This window comes from Plectropomus leopardus, chromosome 23 (assembly GCF_026936395.1).
Source record: "Plectropomus leopardus strain MGB_pleo_1.0 chromosome 23, ASM2693639v1, whole genome shotgun sequence".
Lineage (NCBI taxonomy): Eukaryota > Metazoa > Chordata > Actinopteri > Perciformes > Serranidae > Plectropomus > Plectropomus leopardus.
Window position 1 is genome coordinate 21,084,509 of NC_142198.1, and position 26,786 is coordinate 21,111,294.

Below are 26,786 nucleotides of genomic sequence, written 5' to 3' on the forward strand. Positions count from 1 at the left end.
TAGAGCTGATACACAGAAAATCCATTTTAAACCCTCCTGCAGTGCACACACTACGTGCAAAAAAACAAACACAGGGATACCGAACTTGCTGTGTTTGGGGGCCACTTTTGCAGAATGACGGGAAGCCAGGGGCCAGTGGCCCCATACCTTTTTCTATGATTTTAGGACATTTCAAGGATCTGAGGATGTTTTTCAAATTTTAGGAAATTTCTAGGGTTTTAGGATGTTGAAGTGCCGAAACCACAGATGATTTTAGGACATTTACAGGATTTTAAAATGTTTCTAGGATTTTGGAACATTTTTGAAGTGCACATACACACGCATATATACGAAAACACACATGTATGAATGGAAAGTTAATGTGCATTGGGGGATTTATGCACACAACCACACAGACATCAATCAGCGAGTGCGTTCCCTCAAAAGTCATCACTCTTTTTGTAGCCTGACCAGTGATGCAAATCAGCGGTGTGGAAGGGAAAGAGGCTGCTCTGTGATTGGACGGTTAGTTCAGCGGGAGTCCTGTCAATGACTCACTGTGGCAGAGAAGAAGACAGAGACAAAGTCAAGAGAAAGTAAGAATGTAGCGTCAAAGAGGGACAATGAGAAAGACAATGAAGTGGGAAAGAGGAAAACAAAAGAACAACAACAACAAAAAGAAACTATCAGCCAAAACTGAAATGAAACTGAAGAAGAGAAAAACAACCCAAAAAGGGAAGAGAGAGAAATGGTTTTGGGAAGACAAATGAGAGAAGAGGACTTGACTGACAAAAGAGGCTGAAGTAAATTAAGGCCATGTCCATACGGAGACCAGTTTAGATGTATCCGCAAAAGTTTTTTTATCCTATGGATGTTTCGTCCACACGAATTTGGGAGCGAGAATATGCTAATTTTTAAAATTGGGTCTCAAAGTAAACAAATCTGAAGACGCCGGTCTTGTGTTTCGGTGTTTACAACCCATACGTATCTATCCTGAACCGATGACGCCATAGCCCCACCTCCCCCTTAACCCGCATTTGTGCCTAAAGTTAACCACAGCTTTAGGCCTTGTCTGCTCGTGCATACTTTTACAAACGCATATTTTCCTCCTCCGGTTACAAAAAAATTCCCGTCCACACCACAACGCAGGCAGTTAAGTGATGTCAAAGCAACAGGTGGTGATATGACCTCTACCGTAAAACCTCGCTGGCCAATCAGAGGCCGTAAGTCATTACCAGAAATCACACGACAACAGCAACAATGACGCATCACAGGGGAGACAGGCGAAGAAATACCCATGTACGTGTGGACTATGCCTAAGAAACATCAAGTTTTTACGTTTCCACAACGTAATATATCAACGTATATTCTGGCGACTGGGTTGATCGCATAAATGATCAAGATCTCTCCCAGTGACCTTGAGTTTTTGACTGCATTTTAAGAGCAGTAAATAAGAAAAATAGAGTGATAAGAATGGGAAAAAATGGGAACAGGAGAGAAAATGAATAAAAGAGTTAAAGGTTAAAAGATAGAAAAGAAACAGGAGGTCTGAAAGAAAGAGAGAGAAACAGATGAGAGAAAGTGAAAAGAAAGAGAAGTCGTAATGAGCCAAACAGGGCTCGCAGGCTCAGCTGTGCTTCGGTTTGTGCTGCTGGCAAACACACCGACGTGACCAAAACCGAGCGTTCCTCCTACTATCCCCCCACCTCCCAGCACACACACACACACACACACACACACACACACACACACCACCCCGAAAATACATCCTCTCCCTCCCATTGAGCTCTGAGGGGGAGATATTTGCGGGGAGTGCCTGGTTTGAAAACAATGTACGTTCCACTTCGCTCCCCCGTCCCCGCTCTGAGACAAACAAGACTGTGGTCCCTTCCCCAGAGACTCGTGTGTGTGTGTGTGTGTGTGTGTGTGTGTGTGTGAGTGACCTCTGAAACTTTTCCACAATAATCAAAAGATGCAATCAAAGATGGAATGAGAAGCAAAGACGGAGAGAGAGACAGAAGTTTCTGACTCGATGTTTCACAGTAGAAAAACAGAAACGCTTTCATGCCAAATCTGTGTTGCTGCAGTGAGATGCCGATCAGCGCAGACGCATCTTCAAACAATATTAGTCGTGACAGTTCAACTTTCCGAGGGTAACAATTAGCGTTAAGGTCCCTGAAGGCCACATTAGCTATTTGAACAGAATATGATTTGATTTGTGCAGGGTGGAAACACGCTTTGTCAGATATGCACTTTTAAAGATTTCTTAGCAAAGCAACTTTGAAGAACTGCAAACTTCCTCTCAGTGTCCCTTAAGATATGTTCCTATTGTATATTGGTACTAAATGATTACAGTTTTCATAATAAACCACATTTAAGTTCCAAACTGTGTTAACTCACAGGAAAGTCGTCCAACATCAACCAAAATGAGCAACGCTCTCTCGGATACATGGTCACATGGTGCCGTCTTTAATCTCAGTGCACATTTGATACGGTTTATCTGCATAAGGCATTGATACTCAACTTATGGCCCGCAAGCCAAATCTGGCACTCGATAGGGTGCCAGACGGCTCCCCCAAAATTAAAATCATGTGATTCAAACTGAGAATCGTTTTTGTACTTTTAGTGCACATGATGTGCCAGAGTGCATAAAACAGCATCAAAATAAGTGTCAGTAGAAGATTCACCACACCCCCCACAGAGGTCATAGCACCTCATCGGGACATTTGAGCATTTGTCTCTACTTAGCCTAGCCTACTCTGCTACATAATGTCCTAAAAAAAATCCCAGAAACATCCAAAAATTCTAAAAAAAAAAAAGTCCTGAAATCATGAAAGTATACTATAATTCTAGAAATGTTCTAAATTCATAGAAACATCTTAAAATTTGAGTAATGTCCCCAAAATCCTAGAAATATTCCAAAAAGTGTCCTAAAATCAGAGAAATGTTCTTAAATCCTAGAAACATCATAAAATCTTGGAAACATCATAAAACCCTCAAAGTCATAAAATCGTCGAAATGTCCTAAAATCCAAGAAGCGTCCTAAAATCTTAGAAAGGTCCAGTTTGGCTCTTAGACCAGGACAGGTGGGTCTATCAGAGGTTTGTTTTTGCTGAATTGCTGCAACTGGAATTGGGATTGATTGATTGAGAGTGGAAATTCAAAATAGAGTAACCGTTTTAGTAGAAATGAGGAGAGCTGGACGACTGGGTCGTGATTCTGTGGTTTCGGCACTTCAAGCGTTCCTTTTTAACATTTATCTCTTCGTTTATGCAGCTTTCTGAAACAAGAACACTTTGTGCAGCTGATGAACTGAAGACTTCTTCTTGACGTCTGACTGCCATCAAACCAGCTCCAGGTGCAGACTAAACTGAGCTTTTGACCAATCGTTGCTGCAGAGGTGAGCTCCAGCGCTCCGCAGAGAAAACGCCAGCGTGATCCGTCACTCTTAAGGTGCCTTCAGACGAGGTGCTTTTAACAGGCGCCAGCTTGTTGCCGTCCAGATCCAGTGGCTCGTTTCCAGTTTCCTTTGAACCGCTGCGCATCCCTGTGAGTGATGTGACCTGATGTGGAGCCGAGTGTCATCCACTTGGAGACTTGGCCATGGGCGTAGCCGATGTGAGGTGAAGGAAACATTGAGATTTCCACTGAGGTTGTATAAGTCCAAATACATACATCAGACTTGTTTTGGAACCTCACTTCTTTTTCCACAAACTACTTGCGAAGGAGGCAAGAGACAGAAGAAGAAACAGTGTCTGACTGTCATCTCACGGATGATCACAACAGTAGAGCGCTGTAACTTTCACGTCTGTGTCCATGGAGATTTGGACGCCTTCAGCGCAAACAGAAGAAGCTGGGCGTCAACAGTTGGGACCACGTCTGAGGACACCTCAAGAAGACTGAGGCTTGAGCGTTGAAACGAAGCAAACAAAAATGTTTTCAAGGTCTCTTGGAGATAAGACAAATCTTCAGTAAATAACAGTGGAAAAACACTGGCTTAGAGGGACTTAAGGTGGATTTTGGGGTTTTAACTGTGATAAATCTTGAACTGCTTCAGCATGAAGTACAGAAATTGTAAGGTGACAAAACCCTCTTGCAAGAAAATTTTGTCACTGTACATTTTTTGCAAATGGCAAACAGGAGACGTTACATTTCCAAACTCGTATCATATTAATGTTTCTTCAGTGACGTGTTGTTGTTCTTGCAGCGGGGATAATGCCACAAAAAAGTATTCTTTTTTAAAGAGACATTGCTGTGTTTGATTTGCATTTTTAGCCCCCAACATAGATGTTTTTTAGGGAACAGCCACTGTTTTCTCTTTGGCTTTTTTAGCCTCTGAACATTGGTGTTTTTTAGGTACCCTTGGATCTTTTTCCAGGCTTTTCAGCCCGAAATGTGATAGTTTTGTTGCTGTTTTTCCAGCAAGAATAATACCAGGAAAAGTGTTTGGTTTTTTTATCAAGACATTGCTGTGTTTTTTGGGCTTTTACAGCCTCCAAATGTGCATGTTTTTAGCAACTCTTAAGTCTTTTTTCCAGCTTTTTAACCTTCACACATCTGTTTTTAGGGACCTTACATGATAACGTACAAATGTAACATTTCTGTTGTTTGCAGAAATGTACAATGCAAACATTCCTTCCAGTTGTGTTGTGTCACCAGTTGGTCCCAGTCTAAAGTTCGGGATCGCTCGATGTCAGTTTTAAACAGTATCTGTTGCTTTAGTGATGTGACGTTATTGAATCACTGGTTGCTGCTGATGCCACACTGTTGTGGCTTCTGGCTGAGTCTGTTTATAATTTGTAGAGTGGAGCAGTGTTTGCTCGAGGTTACTGTTGTCCTCCGAGCCAATAAAGAAACGAAAGTTATTGAAACAACAGAAGAACAGAATGACAGAGACGGAGAAAATGAAAGTGTCAACGAGGGTATGACCTGAGAGCTGGAAGCTGTGAGCTCTGAGCAAACCCTGACGATGCAAGTTTCCAATTTACACTAATTATTACAAGATGAGAGAGAGAGGGGTTTGTGTGTGTGTGTGAGACACAGAGGAAGCGTGTTAAATGCTTAAGGAGGCTGATGACACTTTTGTTAGAACAGAGGCCCGGACTGAACCAAAACAAAACAGAGAGAGGCCAAAAGATGGAAAGACTGAATCAAACTGTTGCAAAATCAAACTGTTGAAAAAATTCCTAAAGACCAGGATCGGATCCAGGTACTAAAACTGGCTAAATCTGGTTAAAAAAGACACTACATATCACAACTGTTTCTAAAATATTAGTCGATATATTTTAGCATGCAGAGAGGACATTCTAGTACATAACGTAAAAGTTTAAAAACCTGTTTTTTTAATGGAAATCAGCCCAGTTTTAGGCCCTGCTGACATGTATATGTTCTTTTTAAATGTCTATTTGGTTGCTTGGTTGCTCTGTGACTTACATGCCTGCACTATTCTTCTAATAAAGATTTTAATTTATTTATTGTGTTTTTGGAGAGCTGCCCTCTTCTTCAAAGTTTTTCAAATTTAAGACGATAAAATAATAAATAAATATTACAAACAGGAACTGATGAGCTAATAAGGTGCATTTGCACAAATATTAATGTCTAAAAAACATGGAACAAGAGAAAAGAGGCTGAACGAAGAAACACAATCAATATGAGGATGGATGATGATTTTGATGAAAAATGAATGTCCCCTGGGAATATTGATGCCACAGGCCTCTTTTCTCTTTCTCATTATATTGTTTTTTGGGTTTTTTTTGTCAATGGAAACAGTATGCTGTTATTTAGACAGTCGACCGCGTCCCAGCATGTATCAGTGTGTGTTTGTGTGCTATTTTCACAGGGATACTAACAGGATTTAGCTGAGCCATTCAGCTAATTATCGTCCGTCTCCAAACGCACACACGTACGCACGCACGCGCACGCACACACACACACACACACACACACACACACACACACACACACACACACACACACACACACACACACACACCAACCTCCAATCAGCATTCCAACATTCGATCCCCTCCACCTGACAGCTTCCAGCTCCTTGTCCGGGAAACCGACCCTCACACACACACACACACACACACACACACACACACACACACACACACACACGCACACACACATACACACGCGCATGCACATGCACGCGCCCCACACATGCACACACACACACACGCACGCACACACAGGAGCCGAGACGTTCCCGGCTATTTTCCTAGACCTGCATTCTGCGCCCATTCCCAATTATCCTAACTACTCTGAAAAACACACAAGAGGAGCACGCGTGAATACACACGTGCAGGGAGACACACACATACAAATGTATGCACACATACATACATTTACACACGTCCAAATACACACGAACGCACTCGCACGGTGCTGGAAGCCTCTCGCAGTCCATGTTGGAGCTTGGGTGGACATTCGGTTTGTGTCCAAAAGCAAATGAACATAACTGACACAATTAAAATGTCAACAAACACTCACAATGAGCCTTTTATAAATCACAGCGTGAGAGAGAAAGACGGAAAGAAAGGAGAGAAAAAATACAGAGAAAGTTGGAGAATTAGTCAAAACTAGAACTATCGTCTTGTGGTTGTTTGCCTCACACCAGTCAAGCTACACACAGTTTTTTTCCCCAATTCTGGTGAACTCTGGTAAAAGACTGTATTTAAGGACCAGCAATGAATCTCTACTTCATCCCGCTGTACAAAATCGAAGCCAAAATATCCTGGATACAGGTGGTGCCATCTTTTGCTGGTGACGTCATTTGGAGCCAGAGTCTGTGCAGTAGCGATTGTGGCCTGTGTTTGTGGTATCGGGCTTCTGCTCTCACATTTGCTTGTTAGCTTGGTCAGTTTTGTTTTATCTCTTCAAATATGTATTTACTTTATTACTTACATTTCATTCAAAGAAAGCAAAAACACTGAGGGTGAGGTAAACAGCTCAAAACAGAGAATATAAAAGAGGCTGTGACTGACTACCGTGTTGCCAACTGGCGAACAAGCCCTTAAATCTGAGAAAAAACCAAAGTGATTAGGTGGGCAGATGATCAAAAATGAAGTGGAGAGACACCCACAGAGGCTGATCAAAGATGAGACATTTGGTCAGAGAATAAAGGACTGTAAAAACAGTCACAGAAATCACAAAAAACACATGGAAATGTGATCAAGAGGACTTAAAAGATAGAGAGTGCTTCCATCCAAGCATTTCCATGAATTTATCAATGCTCCCAATTAAAAAAACTTTTTTTTTTTTGTCTTCATGGACGCATTAATGTTTTTCTGCCTGATTTATATGGAAACATGTTTTGAAGAAGATTAAATTAAAGGCCCGAGAGTTTGATTAATCAGAGGCAAACATCTTGAAGTAAGTAAAACGGCCGCTGTGTCGTCCTAAACAAACAGTGCGCCTGGTGATGGAGAGTCCTAACAGGGATGCACACGCTGGACATGTTACTCAGAGCGGCGTGGAGGATGGAGAAGAAATTACACCCTTAATATAGACAGAAATCCATTTGTGGTCTTTGCATGATCGAACCAACAAATGCTCCACTGCAAGACAAATCAAATGTGGCTTTGGAAATGTCTGAAAGGTCTCTAAAATATGTCTCTACAACTTCCCTCAAGTGTAAAACCCCCGTTTCTTTGCTTTTATGTTTAGATGAAAGTGGCTGGCCAATATGCAAAGTATCCGTCTTTAACCCTCTGAAACCTGAGCACATCGGCTGAGGAGAATAAAATGAGCAACTTAACAAGAAATGGCCTGAAAATTGGCAAGAAATTTTTTTAAAAAGTTATAAGACAATTACTTAAAATTAAAAAAGAATAAATAAATTATTATTAATGATAATAACAAAATAAATAAATAATATTAAATAATAAATAAATAATAATAATAAATAATAAAAGGAAAAGAGACAAGGAAATGACCTTAAGAAAGTAGGGGAAAAAACATCATTACACAGCCTGTAATCTGCAACATAATTTTAAATATGGAATTACAGGAAATATAAATTTATTTATTTTTTTTAATTTTATACCTTTTACTTTAACAATTTCTCGTATTTTCAAAATAAATCAAACTAATTTTCTCAGATTCCAGAAGTTTCAGTGCTTGACTAAGGTGTCTGAACTCAGCACAACAAAACTGACATCGGTCCAGGTTTTAAAGGGTTAAGAAGGTTTCCAGATTGAATGGGGGAGGCTTTTATTTTGAAATAGCTCATTAGGTCTATTTGTGTGATGCAGGTGATGGAATTCAAACAACAAGAGAAAGTGGACTTATTTATTTATCCTTGGTTCACGCTGGACAGAGAACAGGTCACTGGTTAATGTACACACACACACACACACACACACACACACACACACACACACACTCTCATACTGTATGTGCATACATTTAGAGGCAGCAGCGTATCAGAAGGAAACCGCTGAGATTTTCTCCTGCTGGCTTTCAGCCTCAAAGCCAAACAAGATAATAAATTCGTTTAGAGAGACAATGCTCCCACTGTGCTCTGCAGGACGAACAATCTCACTGAGACGGTGTGTTTGTGTGTTACAGAGAGAGAGAATGACTTCTGTGTGTGGATATTTACGTGTAAATTTGTGTTACAAAATACAGAAGAGTATGAGCGAATCTTTGTTAAACTTTAACGCTTCCTCTTCTGACCAGATTACAGCATCATTTAAAGCTTAAATAAAAACAGGTACTTGCATGCACTTCATAGAGGTGCCGGTGTTTTCCATACATACAATAATCTTATTTCACTTTAGGCTTTTCTAGCATTTAGGACATCCCAGGGATTTAGGGGCATTCCTAAAATTTCAGAACTTTTTTAGAATGTTTCTTGGATTTAAGAACTTTGCAAGGATTTTTAGATGTTTTTCAGCTATAAGGACGTTTCTGAGATTTAAGGACATTTTTCAGATTTTAGAACATTTCTAGGATTTTTTTTTTTTTAGGACGTTTCTAGGATTTTAGGATATTTCTGGGATTTTAAAATGTTGCTGGGATTTTAAGACTTTTCTCAGAATTTTAAGATGTTTCTCAGATTTTTGAACGTTTCAAGAATTTAAAAAAGTCTCTAGGATTTTGGGACTTTTCTAGAATTTCAGGGCATCTCAGACATTTCTCTGACGTACGTTTCTAAGATTTTAGGACATTAGGGTCTGAGCTCGGACCTCTGCTTGGGTTGTGGGGGATCCTCCACTGGCACTTTTTTTTTAAATAAAAAAAGCTCTATTTTGATGCTGTTTTATGTACTCTGACACCTTATGTATACTAAAGGTAAAAAAACAAAAATAATTTCCAGATTTGTCCCTCAGGCCTTTTATGGAGTAACACAACTCTGCATACTGCTGCCAGGTATGTTTTCCTCCCTAAATATTCCCACCCGAGTGGGGAAACCCTCGTCTGCCACTGCAGGCGTGTCCACGAAGTGTGCCGAAAGGGTCTGGCTGCGACAGACTAATCAGGTTTGTGTTCACAGTAAAATGATCCGTGTTTTTGATTGATGACTGTTTTCACTCTTCACGCTGACCATGCCCTCAGCTACACGTACAGACCTGGTATGTAGACGCAAAGCAAAGTGGTTTGGGAACTCTGTTCGTTATCAGTTTAAGAAACACACTCAGTAATTTATTTCACCTTCATTTGAACCTGACAGTACCACAAAGTATTAGTAAGTGTGATGAATAAAGACTTCAGCTCCCAAGAATGCCTTCATAAAACACTTGAGCACTTTTACGCCATTTCTACGATTGTAGGAAACTTCCTGGATTTCACAAAGTTTCTAAGATTTTAGGACATTTTTAGAAATTTTAGAAGGTTTCTAAGATTTCAGGATGTTTCTAGGATTAAAGGACATTTCAAGGATTTTAGGTCATTTTTAGGATTTTAGGACATTTCTAGAATTTCAGGACATCAGGGGCTTAGCCATGACCTCTGTCGGGGGGGTAGGGGATCCTCCATTGGCTTTTTTAATATATAATAATTCCCAGTAAAAAATAATTCCCAAGTATCATTTTACGAAGCAGTGCAGTCATACTTTAAACAAGTAAGAACTCTGTCATGAGAGACTCATCCTAGCTTGATGACTCATCAAACTACTTATCAAGTAAACAAACTTTGGAAGCTATCGGCTGTGCTTTGAGAGATACAAACATAGAAAGAAGCCAAACTCTGGTCGCCTAAAGAGAGCCTGAGCCCTGCTGCTCAGCCAATCGCTGTCAGTAACAGGGGTGATATCAGGTCACACAGGTTGAGGATATTAAAAAGGCTGAACATGGCAATCTATCTTGCATCAGTGCAGAAAAAACATTTTGCAATAAACAACCTCCATCAGTCTCAATGTGCACAATTCTTAATTAACTTTATCCCCGGCATCATCTCATTCTTCGTAATCAACCAAACAAAACCACTCGCAGCTTTGAATCGACCGCCTTTAAATCACATTGAAAGGTCAGAAAACACTCGACTACTGGATGCATGTTCGATACATGAGGTAATCTTTTCCTCCACCAAACCCTAGTCAGTTGCAAAACAGTTGCGCCACGGTACAGTGAGAACAGGAGCTCTCGTTTCCTTGCAAACACTCAGAGACTAAAAGCTGCACAAACACACAGAAACAGGGTCACACCGAGGTCACAGAGTCAACGCTTGATCACGCCGTCGTCGGATTCAACTGCTGCGTTTAATCAAAGCGCGTTGCAACGTAAGTAATTAATTAAGATGAAATTTGGAACGGGGAATGTTCTCAAATATTCCTTTTCTGCTTTGTCGTTTTTTTCTGTCCTTGACTGTAGCATCTTTCAACATCCCCGTCCTCCAGAGACTGGACTCCCACTCCTTCGCTTCACTCCCTCTGTCTGCTTCCCTCCTTCTCATCATCTTTCATCCAGATGCCATGTTGTTGATGAATTCAATCAAAAGCTCATTTGTCACTGTCTGGAAAACACACACCAACAATAGGAGCATCATGTGCTCCGACACATTGAGAAAACAATCGCTGGATGCTTTTGTGTGTGTGTGTTTGAGCTCCGACGTCCTGAAAAAACCTTTTGTCACGCACCTAAATCGGTGGAGTTTGAACGGGAACTCAGAAGTAAACACGGTTGTTCCTGTTACATTTGTGATATATAACACACTTTCCATCTCTGCCTCCGGTGACTTGGATTCCCCGCTCGGCTCGGGAGGACAGCCAAAGGTTACCAGATGCTAAATAACACAATGCAAAGTTATATAACAGTTTACCAGATATGAGTCAGTTCATATTAACATCATGCAAATTTATATTCTAACTCTACAAAGTTTATTCATGCGGCCGTGGCACAAAGAGCGTCCTGTAACTCATTATTGACGTCTTGCATCAGCTTCTTCTTTGAGTGTAAACGTCTCAAACTCTTTGGAGGGTTTTCTTAAATCCGCCAAGTCACCCAAGTGGTCCAGTTTCGAACTGTAAAACGCAAAAGTGAATCTATTTATGAGTTATGAGGTTTTACAACTGGAATATGACTTTGAGTTTGAGTTAAAATGCTTCCCAGTCCATTGTTGGCTGATGGCAGCACTTCCACCCAAACCCTTTAGACTCTGTTCACATCACAAGTCATCACATGTAGCTGCTCTGCACGACTTTAACGTATACATATTACACCCCAGGTATCCTTCTGTGGCTGCTGCTGGCGCTCAGGGATGCCGCTGCTGTGACGTCGACGTCAGGACGTCAACAAAAGTGTTGCCAGGGTCGGTTAGCATTAGGCACAAGGGCTCATGGTAAGGTGTAGAAAGAAAACCCCACGATATTCAGATGGAAACTGAACACTGTACTCCCTCATGGTAGTCCGAGGTTTGTTGGACCCATCCACCGCCGCTCTTGACCTTTAGGGACCTTTGTGCTCTTTAAATTATGTCGTTATCACCAGCGTCAAAGCAAGCATCAAATCATGCAGGCGTGACAGTTTCCGTCCTACCACACTCTCAACTGACGTGGACTGTCCACCATCGGGCCATTCGACAATGTATCATAACACATAACAAAAACGAGATGGATTCAAGGTCACGGTGACCTTGACCTTTACACACCGAAATCTAATACATTCATCCGTCCACTCGAACATTTGTGCCAAATTTAAAGAAATTCCCACAAGGTGTTTTTGAGATATTGCTTTCAAAAGAGTGAGATGAATGTAGGGTCACTATGACCTTGACCTTTGAATACCGAAATGTGAGTCCACTGGAACATTTGTGCCAAATTTGAAGAAATTTCTCTCATGTATTCTTGAGACACGTTTTCACAACAATGAGACGAATGTTATATCGTGATATCGCTTTCAAAAGGGTGAGATGAATGTAGGGTCACTATGACCTTGACCTTTGGACATCAAATTCTAATCATTTCATTCCTAAATCCAAGTGAACATTTACTCCAAATTTAAAGAAATTCTCTCTAAGTGTTCTTGAGATATCGCAAGATGAGACAGACATGGTCACAGTGATCCTGACCTTTGACCTATGACCTCCAAAATCTAATCAGCTAGTCATTGAGTCTAAGTGAATGTTTGTGCTAAATTTCAAGAAATTTCCTCACAGCGTTCTCAAGCTACCGGGTTCACAATAAAACAAAAACATAATGCCATGACTATCGATGAGGTATAACAAATAAATATATTTGTGTTGTTGCTAAGAGAGAAGATAAAACCATGTCCTTTCTTTCTCATGTGTGCTACGTTGCAACAATGTGACTCATTAATCAAGCCTCTGCTGGTTTTGACATTCAACTGAAATTAATATAGTATTTTGCCTCCTGGATCGCAGTGGTTTTCAGCTTTATGTTGGGTAAGAGAACCATTCTCCTCAGCATCAGCCAGAACCAAAAAAGAGCCCAAAGTAAAAGAGCCCAAAGTAAAACCTCACCAGTTTGCTCCCGACACACATGAACGAGGATCCAACAGAACGAAAACCCGTTCTTATCATTATCGTTTCACCAAGACAAAAAAAAGATGGCGTTCAGAGCGTTTGAGAGTAGCTGCAGGATGTAACAAAGCCTTATTTCTGTAGGAGATGGGGACGATATGGAAGAGACAGAGAAGGCGATCCAGGTGTTTTTAATTCCGACTGCTGAGAAAACGAAGAGAAAAATGAAAGAAAGACGATTAAAGATAGAAAAAAAATCCCTCACAGAAGATTTTTCTGGTTTTGTATTTTTCAAATTATCATTCTGTGGTCTGACAGTGGGTGTGTGTGCACATGTCAGTGTTTAAATGTGTGTATGCATTCTGCATAATGCAATCTGTGTTTAAGTGACAAAAGGGCCCCTCGCTGTGTGTGTGTGTGTGTGTGTGTGTGTGTGTGTGTGTGTGTGTGTGTGTGTGTGTGTGTGTGTGTGATTGTTTGGCCCTATGTGTGAATATATTGTGCTGTTTTGTGAGTGTGTGTGTGAGTTAAGTGCTCATGTGGGTTCAGCGTGTAATATGTGTGCAAGTATGTGTGAAAAATATCATAAACTGAGGCCTCGCTCTGTGTGCGTGTGTGTGTGTGTGTGTGTGTGTACAGATGGATTAGGGATGTTGACTATGTGTTATAAGTGTCACGGCTGTGCTAAGAGATGTTTTATCACACTGACACTCAACTACGACATTTAGCAAAGACAACCTACATCCCATACAGTGCGCGCACGCACACACACACACACACACACACACACACACACACACACAATGTTGCTGCTCTTATATGTTGAGGGATTTTACACAATATTTCAAATTTCTGGAAAGCAACGTGAGTGTTCCTCAGCTTATATCAACAGATAATGTTTCCATTTTGTGTGAACAGCCGAGACTTACTGATGTTCTTGGTCCTCTGAAGAGTCCCCCACATGTTTAATATCTGCGTCAGTGGGACCCAGCTGGGTCCAGATTTCTCCGTAATCATTAGTTAAAGGTCCGAACTTAAGAGGAATTAACGCACATTCAATTTGATTTGACAAAATGTTAACTAATGTTAGAATAAAGTGCAATTTGTTAAAACCAGGGGAGTTTATAGGATTTTAAGACATTTGGGGGGTTTGCCCAAAACTCTGCAGAAAAAGAAAATCACTAAAGAGTTTTTTTAAAAAGAAAAAAAAGGTCTTGATTGGAAGGCAAATTTGGTGATGTGCTGAATTTTTTTCTTTACATTTTTTTGGCTTTTTTTTTCATTTTTGGGTGATTTTTATTTTTATTTTTTTTTTCTCTGTTATCTGTGTTATCTAAATGTATTTGTTTGGAATTGTCTTAGTTTGATATTAAATTTTGAAATTTATTGATTAACATTTTGAAAAGCTGAAAATAATTTTAGTTTTCAATGTTCACAAAATCAGATGAAAAATTCAGAATTTAAAATTTTAGATTCAGGTTGCAGAAATCTAATTAAAAAAAAACAATTTAATTTTCAAAATTCATTCAGATCCAAAGTACAAAGTGCAAACTCTTACTATCTTAATTTGTGAACACTAAAAAATATATTCAAATCCAGCTTTTGAAACTGGAAATCAAGAAATTCTATATTTTAATACAAACAAGTTGAAGTCGGCAAAAATAAATTCAGATGCATAATTTTCAAAATAAAATACTGCATTGCTAATATACTTTTGTCTCCCATTTGCTGTCATGTTATTTGTCTGTGACAGTGAAACTGTTTAATGTAAAGCTGGCATGAAGTTTAATGACTAACACACAATAACTTCTCTGTTTAGTCTTTGAAAGAAAGAAATAGTAAATTTCCCAAAATGCTGAACTCCGTCTTTAAGAGGCTCCTGTGTGGATGAGGTGATCTATACACACACCTAAACATTTTGCACAGTGTCACAAACTCACGATGCAGCTCAGTTTATCTCTCTGAGTCGTTCACATACACACACTGATGAAGCACATGACCTTAGCAACGGTCACCGAGTGTCGAGACACAACAACGTCCAAAACAGGCTGATGTCATTCTATAGAAAAAGGAACACACACACACACACACACACACACACACACACACACACACACACACACACACATTTCATTAACAGTTGTGTGCAGACATTAGCGTTGTCAGGCTCGGGAGCTAACAGCACTGCAGTGACAATACAAGTCATTAATCATAAAACACGAGCGGTGAGTGAACAGAAACGCTGACGTGAAGAACTGCTCTGATTGTTTTGGGTGATTATTATTGTTTTAGCTCAGGGACGCTCAACTTTGTTTGGGGGCCACTTTTGCAAACTGACAGGAGCCCAGGGGCCACCTGCAGTCCCAAACATGTTTCTGGATTTTAGGACATTTAGGAATTGAGTATGTTCCCAGGATTTCGGGAAATTTCTAGGATTTTAAAACATTTCTTGGATTTTAGTAGATTTTTTAGGATTTTAGGACATTTGTACGATTTTAGGACATTTCTAGGATTTCTGGACATTTCTAGGGTTTTAGGACATTGATAGGATTCTGGGATGTCTCAGGGATTTTAGGACTTTTTTGGATTTTAGAACATTTCTAGGATTTTATGTAATTACTAGGATTTTAGGATGTTTTTAGGGTTTCAGGACATCAGTAGGATTTTGTAGGACATTTCTAGGATTTTAAGAGGTATCAAGCATTTTAGGACGATTCTAGGATTGTTGTTTGGAGCTTTTTTAGGATTTTAGGACATTTTTGGAGCTCAGCTATCGCTGGCGCAGAGGCAAACAAAAGTAATGTGTTGCAGCAGACGTTTTGATGGCGACGGGCTGTCACTATGAATGAATGGGTGGGAAACCCTGGTAAAGATTTTTATAGGCACAGATAAATGATGTCGCTCTGCACGGCAGCGACAAACTGAGGAAAGACAATACGAGAAAACCGAAAAGAGAGGAAGAATCGGGGAATAAAACAAGCAAAGAAAGAGGACAAAAAGAAGGAATCGGAGGACGAACGGTGAAGAGTCGGAGGAATCAAGGAAGAGTTCATGCGGATAAAGAGGAAAAAAGTAGACCATGGGAAAGTCGTGGCAGTAAAACACAAAAAATGATGAAGATTATCATGATCAGTGGTAAAAAGAAAGAAGAGAAAAATAACACAAAGGTGACAAACAGGTGGTAGAAGAGCTAAATATGACGACGAAAAAAAGACGAAAACTACCAGCAGAAGAGAGAAGAAACAAATGCACATCATGGAGAAACTTAAAAAACAAATATTATAAACTGATATGTAGAAACAGATAGAAAAGGCATGTCACATAATAATAAGACGGATACGGACAATGACATATGAGACAATCTATAATCTATAAAATCTAAATAAATATACAGAGAACTGAGAACAGGACATGAAGAGAGTTCGATCAAGAATGAAAGAAACAGTTTTTTCTGAAAACTCCCCCTCTGTTTCAAACAGATCCCAAATGGCGACAGCAGCTCAGCTATCTGAGCTTCGAGCCAGCGATCAAATCGAATTATCTAACGTTTCAACCATTCGGCTTCTTGGGCTTCGTCGCAGCTAATATTGATGTATCGTGTTCCGGGATTTAACCCGATTCCAAAACCACAGCGGCCGACTCGGTGATCCCTCAGGTGTCAGCGAGGACTAATACCTGGAATCAAACGCACATCTGTAACTCGCAGACGCTTTGTTCTGACGGGTTTTATCCGCGGAGCCGAGCGCAGAGCGATGACCGGAGGGAGATATGGGATTACCGTCAGCCACCGCACAGATCCATCTCCCGGTTTGATGGCTGCACCAAGAATGTATTACACATTATTGATACTCAACTGTGCTGTTCTTCAATTTGTGAATTACTCGCAGCAGCAAAAGTTTTTTTAGCCCCCTAAAAAAAATTAAAATCAGTTCAGTGCACGCTATATTTAGAATATTCGCACCACTTGCTGTCATATTTTAATGGTTTGGGGGGCAAATTTCTTCTTTTTTTTCTTTTTCTTTAAAAATTACTTTTTAAAATAATTTTGGCAGTTTTTAATGAAAACATTTTTGGCATTTTTCTAAATTATTTTTGTGATTTTTAAGGAACACATTTTGGCTTTTTTTATTTATAAGAAAACATTTGGGCAATTTTTAAAAAGTTTCTGTGATTTTTTTTTCCTTTAAAAAAACATTTGTTTTTTTTATTTTTTGGGATTTTTTTACAGAAAATATTTTTGGGTGTTTCGTTGGATTTTCACATTTCAGACAAACACATCATGTGTTACTATATACAGGTTGGTAAAACCAAGACTCCAAATTCCAAGACTTTTCCAGGTTTTCATGACCATTACAAACCCTGTTACAAGCTTAGTAGTCAACATGTCAAAAGGCTTCAAGGACAAAACTGTTCAAAAAATACACCCGGATAAAAATAGCTCGTCTTTTTTGTGGTGTTACTGCACATTCAGACGGCGACTCTCCTGCACTCCTGCAGCTCTCTGCGCTGCATCAGGGTTAAAGTGTCTGCACCGTATTTTAGGATAAAAACCATAACGTGTTCAGAGTTCAGTGTGGGTCTGACGCTGATTAATACCTGGAATAAAAGCAGAGATCTGGCTCTTTTTAACAGCAGGCCACCTATGATGTTTCATGAAGAAAGAGCCAGCTGGTGCAGAGAGGAGGAGATCACAATCAGAAATCAGATGTAGAATCTTGATTTCTTATCTCTACCAATAATTATTTCCAAGGTCTTGTCTTTTGCAAGAAAATCAAAGTGGCTGCTTCATTTTGGGACATTATTTTGGCCCAAAGGCCAAGAGGTTTGTTTCTCCTTCCCTCATATAGGACTCTCTGGACTCTGAAACAGCTAATACTCTTGTATTATATTCCAGGATATAGACTGATCCAAAAACCACAGCGGCTGGCTGAGGATTCCCTCTGGCTTGTCTCTCTTTTTTCTTTTGTTTTTTTTTTGTCTGTTCATCTTTGGTTCCAATGAAGACAAAGTGCACGAAAAACGTCTGATTGCAGGTCAGAGTAAGAAAGTGAAAGAAATCACCACCAGACCCCAAACATGTGATGTTGAAACTGTGTCTGTGGGGGATAAAAATCACAAAATTGTTGGTTGAAACAGTGGCTGGATGCGGTAGTCTGACGACAAGAATAGTTTTCTGCCCTCAACGTAAATCTGTCTGGGCTTCGTCACAGCCAGTATCACCGTATTCTATTCCAGGACATAGCCTCATCCAAAACCACAGCAGCTGGCTGAGGATTCCCTCTGGCCTCAGGCATGGCTAATACCTGGAATGAGACACGGATCAGTTACTCTCTCTGTCTCAGCACATCTCTTGTGGGACATTGAAGGCCGATACTGATGTTTTTGGCTCCGCGCCGCCAACGGGCGATATGTAATACGGTATCTTTGAATTTAAACTTCCACTTCGACGCTTTTGGTGCCAAAGTTGGCCACAAAATTAGTACTCAATGGAAAAACATCTGAAACTGGTGAGGAGAAAAATATGATCTAACAATATCAAAATATGTTCTTGCATACTTTAGTGGGACCTCATCAGAAACCATTTTCGTACTGAAACTGTCTGAAGTGTCTGAACTTGTAAAATAAGTTAATACATCAACCCCAAGGCAAGGCTGAGTATTTAAAACCTTTAAGGGTTTGAAATTAAAAAAATAAGCCCGTAGTAAATAATATTCAAACATCTCCAGTCAAACAGCACAGACATTTGATGCTTTGTGTTTCCAGATCTAGAAAAAAAGCTTTTTTATGGTTCACTTTTGCAAAACAACATTAGCCCCATGTGTATTTCTTGCACTTTAGTACATTTCTAGGATTTTTTAAGGGTTTTAGGACATTCCTGCGATTTAAGGACATTTCTAAGACGATGTTTGTAGAATTTGAAGGTAGAAGGTAGATATATCAGTCATTTTTCAAACAAATGTTGGTGATGTTCATTTCAGGACATTTCTGGAATTTTAGGATGTTTTTAGGGTACTGTAGGACGTATCTACAACTTAAGGATGTTTCTTCAATTTTAAGACCTTTTCACGATTTGAGGATGTTTCTGCGATTTCAAGACATTTCTAGAATTGTATGATTTCTTTTTAGGATTTTAGGACATTTCTACGATTTTAGAATGTGTCTTCAGTTTTAGGATGTTTCTATAATTTTAGGACATTTTAGGATTTTAGGAGGGTTAAGGATTTTAGAACGTTTCTAAGATTTTAGGACATTTTTAGAATTTTAGGATGTTTCTACGATACTCGGACCTTTGTACAATTTGAGGTTTTTAGGATTTAAAAACATTTCTAGGATTTTAGGATGTTTCTTCATTTGAGGATGTTTATAGGAATTTAAGACTTTTCTGACATTTCTAGGACATTTATGGGGATTTCAGGACATTTGTAGGTTTTTAGGATGTTAGGATGTTTTTAGGAATTAGAAAATGGTTGGGAGGCCAGATTTGGCCCGCGGGCCTTAGGTTGAGTATCACTGATGTACTGTTTCTCACTCCAAACAATAAAACCCGTGAATCAGATTAAAGGTCAACATGGGAATAAGGTGCCTGGAAATGATAGAGATTAAATATCAAATATCTAATACAGATAATGTGTCTCTCATGCTTCCACACACTTTTTCTTTCTCTTCGTCTCATAAGGACAAAGTGCGACCCACACTTTGTCCTTTGTTATCACACACGCACATGTGTTTTCTATCTGTTGTCCTGGTTGTGTGAGTGTGTATCAGAGGCTGAGATCTCTGTTCACTCTCTGCATGACCCTCTGAACAGAAGCAGGCTCACATACAGACGCAGTGTTTGTATGTTCACATACAGACTACATACACAGACACGGCATGACATGTCACAATACCGCCTTTACAGCCACAAATGCAGCAAAAGCCTGTTATGCTCATATTACTTTCAGTTAATGTAATCCATTATTCTAAAAAAATATGTTACAATAACAATCTGAAGATCTTTTGAGTCTATAAAATGTTTTGATACATTTGAATACATTTAGATAAGAAGCTGTTATATCTTGAAATCACTATGTTGAGGATTTGTCTTACTTTGGCGCCATCCCCCTCCCCTCCACAGTAACGAGGATCACGTGGATCACATACACTACTGCTTTGTTTGTCATAGAAAAAAAACTCATTACCTATAAAAATAACGATAATCACAAAGATTTTAACACTTTTTGGGCGCTATTTCAACTATCTATGGGGTACGACCAGCCGGAAGTCGCCAAATACGCCGTTGTTGCAGTGTTTTTTGCATAAATTATGATGCCAAAAGCCACCTTTTGTGTCCGCATTACACGTCGCTGGACGTCGTCAGCTGAGAGTGCGGCCGTACAGAACTGTTTGCGGTGTTGTTTTACGACACCACTGGGCCGGACAGCACCTGCCATCGTTTTAGGTGCATGTTAGATAACATGGTTGCTGTACAGGGCTCCTGCTTTGGTTATTTCTCAGACGTGGTCGTTAGTTATTGTCATTATTTTTCCTGTTATGCTGTTTTGCATTTTTCACTAGTTGCAGTTTGGTTTGCTATTTAATCTTTTTCATCTGTTTTACTGATTTTATTGCTGTTTATTGCTTTTGACAGCCATTGCTGGTAATTATTTGTTTTATTGACTTTATTGCTATCATATGTTTTATATTCATTTAGCCCACTGAATGTGAATTCGGGGCACTGCTGTAAAAAACTTAATGTTAAGTCAGTTTTCCCTGAATAAACAATGATTAGACATATTGGATTAAACACACAATAGATGCATTTCAATGATGCATCTTTTTAATCTTTTTTTGTTATGGTCATTTACTGAATACTAAATGTAATGCAACTGCTTTGTGCCATAATAAGACTGCAAATCATTTGTAAATATCCGCAATGGTCTTCTTAAATTTTAATATATTGTTTAAATCATTAAGCTAATGTAAAACAAATAAACATATTAGTACATACAGTACACATACAGTATATATTAGTATCACTGTGGATATACAAACTTGCAAAACACACCTGCAGAGCAAACACCTGAGTGATAAATACAGGCTGTTTGGGGAGAGGAAGTGGTGATGCCAAGATTGTATCGCCACGGTAACAGTAACACGGCTGATAGCATCTCTGCGCATCATGAGGGTGAAAACAGTGTGTGAGGCCTGTTTGAAGATCGCAGTGTGTGTGAAGATGTGAGAGGTCACAGAGCTGCTTTTGTTATTTGTTTGGACACACACACACACACACACACACACACACACACACACACACACACACACACACACACACACACTCATGTCCACCGCCAGCATTACACATATACACACACTTAATTGCTCACATACATGCACAGGCAACACACACACGTACGTGCGCTCTGAACATGGTTATATGGAGAGTAAACAGCGGTGAGAGAAGAAACACAGAAGCAGCTGAAGGAAGGAGGGGAGCGAGGGAGTGAAACAGAGGACAAGAGGATAAAAAAGAGATGAAAACAGGGAAGAAAGAGTTCAGGATGGATTAAATACAGACAACAGAAAAAGACAGAGAAAGAGGGATCGAGAAGGGAAGGAAGAGAAAGAGGAAAAAGGACAGAAATGGGAAGAAAAAGGAGAGGAAGAAGCAGAAACAATGAATGGATGGTTGGAGTGAAAAAAGGAAACAGTAAATGCCGTGTAACATTTATAGTTCAGCACTTTTCAGGGTCACTGACCCCCAACACACACACACACACACACACACACACACACACACACACACACACACACACACACACACACACACACACACACAATCCTTCATATTCTCTCAATCCATCTTTCTCTCCCTGTTTCCTCTCCGTCTATATGATATGCATGCACGCACACACACACACACACACACACACACACACACACACACACACACACACACACACATTCAGAAGCCACCCAGGTCGGCCTGTTGTAAAGTAAAAGTCAACAGACGGAGAAAGAGATCTTTCCATTTAAAAATTTATGGACGATTCTTGGCCACATATATCACTGTACACGTGTGTGTGTGTGTGTGTTTGTGTGTGTGTCTGAGAGAGACGAGAAAGTTGAGGATGGTGAAAGTGTATCAAGGATTCATCATGTAGTTGTAGAACAAAAGTCAGGTCCCCACAACGTTAAATGTTTATTTCAGGGAAACACTTTCAGTAAATGAGATTAAAAAAAGTTATTAAAATGGGGAAAAATCAGTCCTGGTTGACATGGCAACAACTGTAATTACTGGTGATGCGGTTTAACATCGGCACATACAACAGCTGTTCAAGTGCCATTTGTTAATAAACAGTAAAAAGCGTCAAAAGATTACGATTTGTTTGTTTATTTAATGATATTTTTTACCTCCGCCAACAAAAATAGTTCCGGACCTGCTGGAACTGAGTTCTGTTGCCTAGCAACACAAACATTTTCCTGCACACCAGCTTGCTACGGTGGGTCTATACAGGACTATATGTTAGGGGCAGACCAGCTACTTAACGTCCTGAACATTTCTCGATGTATTTCCATTAATTGTGGCAGCAGTGAATGAATCACCTGTGTGATGTGACAGAGCGTCGCTCCAGTATATCAGCACCTCGCCTCGCGACCAATAAAATAGATTATTCGGGACTAACTGTTGTATAAACTGGATTAAAGTAAGCGTTTATCTGTCAGTTAAAGTTTGCCTCTGTTTTCTTTACTTCCACTCACCAGTTTGTTCTGTTCTTTTCTCCTCTCTTTCTGGGTTGCCGTCAGTTACATATTTGGGTGGTTTTCTTAACCTTTCGCCTCTGTGACACACTCCGCCATGACGGCCGCAAAATACACACACACTCCGACACACCTCAACCCCGTTTATACAGCTGCTTGAAATGTGTGTGTGCTGCTGACACTGCTCTTGCTATATAAAATGAAATGGGGAGGGGGGTTAAAAGAACAACTATTTCTTTGTCAAAGATCTTAATCTTACAATGGTGGAGTTAGAAAGAGAGCGAGATGGGTGAGTCAAAACTTCATTTCACTCATCAATCAGATTTGCAGGGCGAGGGGAAAGTGTGTGTACATGAAACCAACTTCTTCTTTCCAAATGACTGATTCACCCGCCCAAAATCTCCCCTCTATGACTCCCTCCGTTACCCAAAGTTGAACTCTACAGCTGGTGAATCCATTGGAATCAATCAGTTTATCTGCAAACTTTCACTGTTTGAAATGCTGGCGTCACAAGGTCTTTACCCACGCTTTTTCTGTATAAAATTTGGTTTCGAAATTATATGTTTCTTCGTGGCTCATGGTGGTGAAAGGAACGAATTGTCTGTCTTCATCAACGGTTATCAGTCCGCTGCACCTTCTAGTTCTTCTTAAGGACGATATCAGTCCTTTAAATTAGGTGTTTATTGTTTGGCAGCAACCTCTAGTGGCCGTAGTAATCATGACACGAGCGAAGAAGGGAGTCAGTCGATGTAATTTTAGTATAAAAAACAAGGAAGTCAGCATAGAGAGTAGTTTGGGGATTTTAGTGTGTCAAACAAACAAAGGTCTTTCACCCAGGAGACTTACGTTTGTGTCCTGAGTAAAACTAAATGTAAAGGCTGACTTATTTTAACATATGTACGTAAATTTGTCACGTTGTGCAACAAAAAATAATTTTAATTCCAAACCATTATCTTTTTTTCTAAATGTAGTTTTTGCACCTAAACCTACTGAAACTGACAGTGAATCCTACCAAAAGTGCTCCTCATTAAAACTGAGCTCAGTCGGCAGAAGAACATTTTTGCATTGTACACATCTGAAAACCAAGAAAACATCGCATTTGCACATTGCATTTGTATCATGTCAACATTTCTTAACATTTCTTTTGTGTTTGAGTGGCCTGTCACAGTCTTACAAGCGGCTTTATAAGCAAAAAACATGGGTGCATTTTTGTAACCTGTCACTGTTTTTCCAGCGGCTTTTTTGGCACTAAACATAGGTGTATTTAATTAGTAGTTGCTATTTTGCAAGCAGATTTTTAGGCACTAAACATTGGTGCATTTTAGTGACCTGTCACTGTTTTTCCAGAGTTTTTCAGCTGCTAAACGTGTGCATTTTAATTAGTAGTTACTATTTTGCAAGAAGATTTTTAGGTAATAAACATGGTTGCGTGTCAGTGAACTGTCCCTCTTTTAGAAGCTGCTTTTTTGGTACTAAACATGGGCATATTTTAGCAAACGGTTCCTGTTTTACAAGCCACTTTTTCGGCACTAAACATGGCTGCATTTTATGGACTGGTCACTGTTTTATAAGCATCTTTTCAGCACTAAATATTGGGGCATTTTAGTGACCAGTCACAGTTTTTCCAGACCCTTTTTAGGCACTAAATGTAGGTGCATTTTTTGCAACTGGTCGCTGCCATTTTACAGTCATCTTTTTAGAGAACAATTATTTTTTAGCGACCTTTTCCTGTTATTCAAGCTGCTTTTTAGGCACCAATCATGGTTGTTTTTTAGCGACCCGTTGCTCCTTTTCAAACAAGGACAGTGCAACAAAAAGTTTTTGTATTTTACTGATCCATTGCTGCATTTTTCTGCCAGGATAGTGTCACGAAAAGCATTTGTTTTATACAGAGACATTGCTACTTTTCCAGGCAGGATCATGCCGCCCCAAAACCAGGTATTTTAAGACAAAACAAGATCTTTTCCTAACCATAACTAAATGGTTTTCGTTCCTAAACCTAACCACACATTAACCGCGGCATTGTTGAATCATAAAGCTTCTGAATGATAAAGTACAGATGTAACATATGTATATGCATATATGGTTTGAGGAAATGTACAGTGCCAACACTTTTCTGACTGTTGGGTTTGATAACAGCAATTTCGCTTGTAATGGTGTCCTGGACCTGCTTGTAGGTGTATCAGGCCCCTTCTAACCCAAATCTATGAGGCAGATAATCACTGATAATGCCCGTTCGATCGAATGATAACAATAGAAATGGGCGTCTGAGACCACAGTGTCCATTCAAACTTTAGTTAACTTTTCAGCGTGGGTCTGCCTCTGCCATACAAATGATGTCGTTCTCTGGCTATGCAGCGGTTTCTCCCTCAAATATACAGTTTGGACGCACCACACACACTCACACACACACACACACGTCCAGAATGAGTCCTGACCATAGTCATTGTGTGTCCTAACCGACGGCAGCCCTGACCCTGAATCAGGAATGTGGTGGTTTAGACTGTGTCCATCCTGTATATGCTTGTGTTTGTGAATTTCTGGTTTGTGTGTGATATATGTGGATCTGCCGTGGTAATGTGTCAGTGCATGACATCATTGTGTGTAATGACAGGAAGCTGGCTGCTCTGCGTGGGAATCAGATCCGCTCCACTCCCGTGGGAAGGGGAGGAAGCTACTGGATCAAAAAATCCCTCTACTACTCTGTCAGTCTTAATCCTCTGAAATGATTATTTTGTATTCAGTGCAGGGCAACATTAATATTTAGTGTTCTAGGAATTTCACATGAACTGTCGAGGGACTTTAAACCACTAATCTCAAAAATAAAATGTAAAAAAATCAGCTGACAGAAGGACAATAAACTTACCTAATATAAAACTATACGTTTAGGGATTGATTGGCTGTTTTAGTGTCAGTTTAAGTTTTATGGATTTTTAAATGCATACATAACATTGCTTTAAGGAGCCAATTGGGTTTTTTTTTTGGAAACTAGATAATTGCCCCCTAAGACGGATGCAAGTTGCCAATGGACTTGACCTTTAACCACCAAAATCTAATCAGTTTATCAGTGAGTCCAAGAAATGTTGGTGCAAAATTTGAAAAAAATCCTGCAATGTGTTCTTGAGATACAAAAAGGAGACAGATTGGATCACAGTGACCTTGACCTTTGACTTATGACCACCAAAAGCTGATCATCTGAGCCTTAAGTCCAAGGAACTGTTAGTACCAAGTTTGAAAAAAAAGGTCCCTCAAGGTGTCCTGAGTATTTGCATTCATAAAAATGAAAAGGATGCAAGTTTACAGTGACCTTGACCTCTGACCACCATAATCATACTACTTTACTGTCAAGTCCAAGTGAACGTTTGTGCCAAATTTAAAATATATCACTCAAGGTGTTCTTGAGATATCGCACTCACAAGAATGAAATAAACAAGGTCATAGTAACCTTGACCATGCACCTTTGGCCACCAAAATCTAAGCAATTCATTGTTCGGTCTTGTTCATGAGGTGTATTGATAAGAATGAGACAAACAAGGTCGCACTAACCTTGAGCTTTGACCAACAAAATCTCATCAGTTCATTGCGGGGTCTAAGTGAACGTTTGTGCCAAATTTTTAAAAATTCCCTCGAGATGTTCTTGAGATATCACATTCACAAGAATTACACAAACTACGTCACAGTAATCTTTACCTTCGACCTATGACCACCAAAATCTAATCAACTCATCATTTGGTCCAAGTGAACGTTTGTGCCAAACTTGAAGAAATTCCCTCAATGTGCTCTTGAGATATTTGCATTTACAAGAATGAGACAGATGCAAGTTTACAGTTACCTTGACATTTGACCTCTGACCACCAAAATCTGATCAACTCATCCTTTAGTCTAAGTGGACATTTATGCCAAATTTGCAGTATTTTTTTCTCCAAAACCTTGAGATAACACATTCACGAGAATGGGACAGACAACCTCAAAACATGAAAAGTAAGGCAGAACAAATATCGCTGGAAATAAAAATGATAAATATGATTGTTAATGCAGTATTTAAGCAGTAAAAAGGTATGATTCACTACGGTCATAACTCATATCGCAGCTCCTTTGACTGTTTGTTATACTCCTCCTTCCAGCCAAAGTTCGTACACTAA

General features: G+C 39.7%; 1 protein-coding gene across 2 annotated transcripts in view; it reads right to left on the minus strand.

The window, feature by feature from the left end:
- The window catches only part of LOC121961985 (uncharacterized), a 233,782-nt gene that overhangs the window by 81,561 nt on the left and 125,435 nt on the right, over positions 1 to 26,786 (minus strand). The gene's annotated exons all lie outside the window — the stretch shown is intronic.